The sequence below is a fragment of the Arvicanthis niloticus genome, chromosome 1 (assembly GCF_011762505.2).
Source record: "Arvicanthis niloticus isolate mArvNil1 chromosome 1, mArvNil1.pat.X, whole genome shotgun sequence".
In the NCBI taxonomy this organism is placed as follows: domain Eukaryota; kingdom Metazoa; phylum Chordata; class Mammalia; order Rodentia; family Muridae; genus Arvicanthis; species Arvicanthis niloticus.
In genome coordinates this window covers 145,979,339-145,985,338 of record NC_047658.1, presented here as the reverse complement: position 1 = coordinate 145,985,338, position 6,000 = coordinate 145,979,339, and the positions used below count along the sequence as shown (strand labels likewise).

Sequence of the window (6,000 nt, the reverse complement as noted above, 5' to 3'; positions counted from 1 at the left end):
CCTGGAATTCCATCTGGATGCAGTGAAGATACAGCATCAGAGGCTTATCAATTTACTCTTCCCCCCACCCCTCTTCTAATATCTCAACGCCCTTAATCACCTTGAAGAAGTTAAAGAGTCAGCACCCCTATTCCCTGGGCTTGGGGACTAAGGTTAATATTGGGCTGTCTTTCTAGGGAAAAGTAGTGGTTTTGTTGGAACAGGGAGGATTAGCTAGGACTCATTGCATAGCCATAACCTATTGGTAGAAATCTATATAATTAATATCAAGATGAAGGTATAATTTCTCAAATGGAACAAAATTTACTTTCATTTCAAATTTAAGGTTTTCATTGGTATGAGCTTCTTATTGATATAAAAGTGAGATGAATATTGATACTCTCATGGGCATTGTGCCTGTATAACACATTTAGGAATACAAGGCTTAGACCCAGTCCTTCTTTAACTTTTTTAACTGATTTGGGATGGTTAGCCTATGAGTTAAGGGACTATAGCAAATTCATGGCTTTGAGTTTATTGTTAGGGTGTTTTCCATATTTTATTTAGAAATAGCAAGAGGAGTTAACAGACAACAGTCCAGGTTACCTTACATGGATAGTTGATTTTCAAAACATCAGAAGTCCATAGAATTGGCATTACAAATATTTCTATATTAATGCTCATTTTGATTAGAGACCTGTCTGCTTCTGACAACTTCCTGTCTTGGATTCTAAGAAGAAATTGAGCATTTTTGGAGTTATTCCAATTGTGGTGAGACAGCCACTAGGCAGGAATTGCCTCTTTCCTTCTACAGACAAATTACTGTCCAGAAAAGGACACACTTGCAGAATAGTTGAGTGATTATATATGCCAAGACAGAGTAATCAGCCCTTAATAATTCTGCATCACCAATGTCTGTCCGGATTAAAACTTCTAACAGCAGATATCATGGGTGATTCATTTTTACCTGGAAATGAAAAAGAACAGAATTCTTAGGGAGATTTCTCTTCCCTGGATGTCAATTGTTATTCATCTTATTTATAATCAGACATAGCTTTGTGGGGGTATCTACTTATTTCATTAATCTTTTGGCAGCCATTTAGCTGTGCCTTCTGTGGTATCAAACAGGCATATCAATCCTCAGCCCCATATGAGAACTGGATCCGGGCCATTCTATTTAAGGGTAAGAAGGTCCTTCCACATAGCTGTACCATAGTTTTTATTGGTCTCAGCAATGCCAGAGGCAGTCAGCAGCAGATTTGCTATGAGATTTCAGTTTTAGAAAATTAAAAGTGAGCAAGGCATGATGGAGAGTATTTTGGGGAGACTCTTTCTGGGTGGCACAGGTACCCCTCTTTTGTTTTTTAAAGCCAAGTTTTCAGAGTTCTTGCAAAATCAGAGCAGAACCGCCAGCAGCCATTCCTTCCAAACTCAGAGTCATGAAGACACTATTTAAAGAAATATAAATCTATATTAAGAATTTCTTTTATCAAAGGACTGTTATAAAACAGCCAACAACTAATAAATCTATATAATATATCAATTAATGATGGCTTCTTCTACTTTTTGTAAAATTACTCCTTTTTTGTCAATTAATTGTTGAGGGAAATTAGGATTTGCATCTCTCTTGAGAATATTAAACAGAGACCTAAATTCTTTTGTGGAAAGCTTAAAATAAGATCATAGCCAATTAGCATCTCCTAGAAACTTTTGAAAATAATTTGAAATAGGTAAACTATCTTTTTTGTCAATGCATTATCTTTGGGGGGGGACATTTTACCTATTTACTTTTCAATACTATCTCCTCTCCCATTCTCCCCCAAAACCCCTTGTCCCATACTAGCTCCTCCTATTTTTATGAGGGTGTGCTCCCACCATCCTTCCAATCCCACCTCCTTGCTCTCAAATTCCCCAACACTAGAGAATCCAAACTTTTGGGGACCATGGCTCTCTACTTCCACTAATGCCTGACAAGGCCACCCTCAATTACCTATACAGGTGGAGCCATTAGTCCCTCCCTTTGTGTTCTCAGGCTGGAGGTTTAGACCCTGGGAGCTCTGGTTGAGTATTTTAATACTTCTTCTAAAGATGACCAAGGCACCCACACTTTGTTTTCCTTCTCCTTCTTGAGTTTCATGTGCTTCATGTGTTGTGTCATTGGTATTGTAAGTTTTGGGGCTAATATCCACTTATCAGTGAGTGCATACCATGTGTTTTCTTTTGTGATTGCGTTACCTCATGCAGGATGATATTTTCTAGCTCCATCCATTTGCCTAAGAATTTCATGAACTCATTGTTTTTAATAGCCAAATAGTACTCCATTGTGTAAATGTACCACATTTTCTGTATCCATTCCTCTGTTGAAGGACATCTGGGTTATTTCCAACTTCTGGCTATTATAAATAAGGCTGCTATGAACATAGTGGAGCATGTGTCTCTGTTGTATGTTAAAACATCTTTTGGGTATATGCCCAGGAGTGGTATAGCTGGGTCCTCAGGTAACACTATGTTCAATTTTCTGAGGTACCTCCAGACTACTTTCCATAGTGGTCGTACCAGCTTACAATCCCACCAACAATGGAGGAGTGTTCATCTTTCTCCACATCCTCACAAACATCTGCTGTCACCTGTTTTCAATCTTATCCATTCTGACTGTCATGAGGTGGAATCTCATTGTTGCTTTCATTTGCATTTCCCTGATGACTAGGGATGCTGAATATTTCTTTAGATGCTTCTCAACCATTTTAGTTTCCTCAATTGAGAAATCTTTGTTCATCTGTGTACCTCATTTTTAAATAGAGTTATTTGATTGTCTAGAGTCTAATTTCTTCAGTTCTTTTTATACCTTGGGCAGTAGCACACTATCAGATGTAGGATTGGTAAAGATCTTTTCCCAATCCCTTGGTTGCCTCTTTGTCCTATTGATGGTGCCCTTTGCTTTACAGAAGCTTTGCAGTTTGATGAGGTCCCATTTGTCAATTCTTGATCTTAGAGCATAAGCCATTGGTGTTCTGTTCAGGAACTTTTCCCCTGTGCCCATGTGTTTGAGGCTTTTCCATATTTTCTCTTCTATTAGTTTCAGTGTAGATGGTATTATTGTGTAGGTCCTTGATCCACTTGGAATTTAGCTTTGTACAAGGAGATGAGTATGGATCAATTTGCATTCTTCTACATGTTGACCTCCATTTGGAACAGCACCATTTGTTGAAAATGCTGTCTTTTTTCCACTGGATGGTTTTAGCTCCTTTGTCAAAAATCAAGTGACCAAAGGTATGGGGGTTCATTTCTGGGTCTTCTATTCTGTTCCATTGATCCTCCTGCCTGTCTCTGTTCCAATACTATGCAGTTGTTAGTACTATTGCTTTGTAGTATAGCTTGAAATCAGGGATGGTAATTCTCCCAGTTTTATTATTGTTGAGAGTAGTTTTCACTATCCTGGGGTTTTTTTGTTATTCCAAATGAATTTTAAGATTGCTTTTTCTATCTCTGTGAATAACTGAGTGGGAATTTTGATGGGCATTGTATTAAATCTGTAGATTGCTTTTGGCAAGAGAGACATTTTTACTATATTAATCCTTCCAATCCATGAACATGGGAGATATTTCCATCTTCTGAGATCTGTTTTGATTTCTTTGTTCAGGGGCTTGAAGTTCTTCTCATACAGGCCTTTTACTTGCTGGCTTAGATTCACACCATGGTATTTTATATTATGTGTGACTATTGTGAATGGTATCATTTCCATAATTTCTTTCTCAGCCAATTTATCTTTTGAGTAGAAAAAGGCTACTGATTTGTTTGAGTTAATTTTATACCCAGCCACTTTGCTAAAGTTGTTTATCAGGTTTAAGAGTTGTCTGTTGGAAGTTTTGGGATCACTTAAGTACACTATCATATCATCTGCAAATAGTGAAATTTTGATTTCATCATTTCCAATTTGTATCTCTTTGATCTCCTTTTGTTTCCTAATTGCTCTGGCTAGGATTTTAGTACTATATTGAATAGGTAGGGGGAGAGTGGGCAGCCTTGTCTAGTCCCTGATCTTAGTGGGATTGCTTAAAGTTTCTCTCCATTTAGTTTGATGTTGGCTACTGCTTTGCTGTATATTGCTTTTACTATGTTTAGATATGGACCTTGAATTCCCGATCTTTCCAAGACTTTTATCATGAAGGGGTGTTGAATTTTGTCAAATGCTTTCTAAACATCTAGTGAGATGATCATATGATTTTTTCTTTGAGTTTGTTTATACAGTGGATTACACTGATAGATTTCTGTATGTTGAACCAACCCTGCATTACAGGGATAAAGCCTACTTGATCGTGATGGATAATTGTTTTGATGTCTTCTTGGATTTGGTTCATGAGAATTTTATTGAGTACTTTTGCATCAATATTTATTAGGAAAATTGGTCTGAAGTTCTCTTTCTTTGTTGGGTCTTTGTGTGGTTTGGATATGAGCACAATTGTGGCTTCATAGAATGAATTGGGTAGTGTTCCTTCTGTTTCTATTTTGTGGAATAGTTTAAAGAGAATTGGTATTAGGTCTTCCTTGAAGGTCAGATAGAATTCTAAATCCATCTGGTCCTGAACTTTTTTGGTGGGGAGACTTTTAATGACTGCTTCTATTTCTTTTGGGGTTATGGGACTATTTAGATGGTTTATTTACTCCCAATTTAACATTGGTAACTAGTATTTTTCTAGAAAATTGTCCATTTCATCTAGATTTTCAAATTTTGTTGAGTATAGGCTTTTATTGTAGAATCTGATGATTTTTTGAATTTCCTCATTTTCTGTTGTTATGTTACACTTTTCAATTCTGATTTTATTAATTTGTATACTGTCTCTCTGCCCTCTGATTAGTCTGGCTAAAGGTTTATTTATCTTGTTGATTTTCTCAAAGAACCAAGTCCTGGTTTTATTGATTCTTTGTATAGTTCTTTCTGTTTCTACTTGTTTGATTTCAGCCCTGAGTTTGATTATTTCCTGCCATCTACTCCTCTTGGATGTATTTGCTTCTTTTTGCTCTAGTGCTTTCAGGTGTATTGTCAAGCTGCTAGTGTATGCTACCTCCAGTTTCTTTTTTATGCACTTAGAGCCATGAGTTTTCCTCTTAGCACTGCTTTCATTATGTCCCATAGGTTTTGGTATGATGTGTCTTCATTTTCATTAAATTCGAAAATTTCTTTCTTTATTTCTTCCCTGACCACATTATCATTGAGTAGAGTGTTGTTCAGTTTCCATGTGAATATGGGCTTTCCATTGTCTTTGTCATTATTGAAGACCAGCCTTAGACCATGGTGATCTGATAGGATGCATGGAATTATTTCATTTTTTTGTATATGTTGAGGCCTGTTTTGTGACCAATTATATGATCTATTTTGTAGAAGGTACCAGGAGGTGCTGAGAAAAAGGTATATTCTTTTGTTTTAGGGTGAAATGTTCTATAGATATCTGTTAAGTCCATTTGGTTCATAATGTCTGTTAGTTTCACTGTATCTCTGTTTAGTTTCTGTTTCCATGATCTGTCCTTTGCTGAGAGTGGGGTGTTGAAGTCTCCCACTATTATTGTGTGAAGTAAAATGTGTTGCTTTGAGCTTTAGTAAGGTTTCTTTTATGAAGAAAAGTGCGTTCTCTTGCATTCAAAGCATAGATGTTCAGAATTGAGAGTTCATGCTGGTTGATTTTTCCTTTGAAGAGTATGAAATGTCCTTCCTATTCTTTTTGATAGCTTCAAGTTGAAAGTCGATTTTAGTCTATATTAGAATGGCTGCTCCAGCTTGCTTCTTAGGACCATTTGATTGAAAAATTGCTTTCTAGCCTTTTACTCTAAGGTAGTGTCTGCCTTTGTCACTGAGGTGGGTTTCCTGTATGCAGTGAAATGCTGGGTCCTATTTGCATATCCAGTCCAGTAGCCTATGTCTTTTTATTGGAGAAATGAGTCCATTGATGTTAACAAATATTGAGGAGAGGAGATTGTTGCTTCCTGTTATTTTTGTTAATAGTGGAGGCATTGTTTGTGTGGCTA

At 36.8% G+C, this 6,000-nt stretch overlaps 1 long non-coding RNA gene across 1 annotated transcript in view; it reads right to left on the bottom strand.

The window, feature by feature from the left end:
- Window positions 1-676: 676 nt before the first annotated feature.
- Window positions 677-6,000, bottom strand: part of LOC117695550 (uncharacterized) — a 29,238-nt gene continuing 23,914 nt past the window's right edge. The window contains exon 4 of the long non-coding RNA XR_013108390.1: window positions 677-946. This is a non-coding gene — a long non-coding RNA (uncharacterized LOC117695550). The remainder of the gene's footprint in view (window positions 947-6,000) is intronic.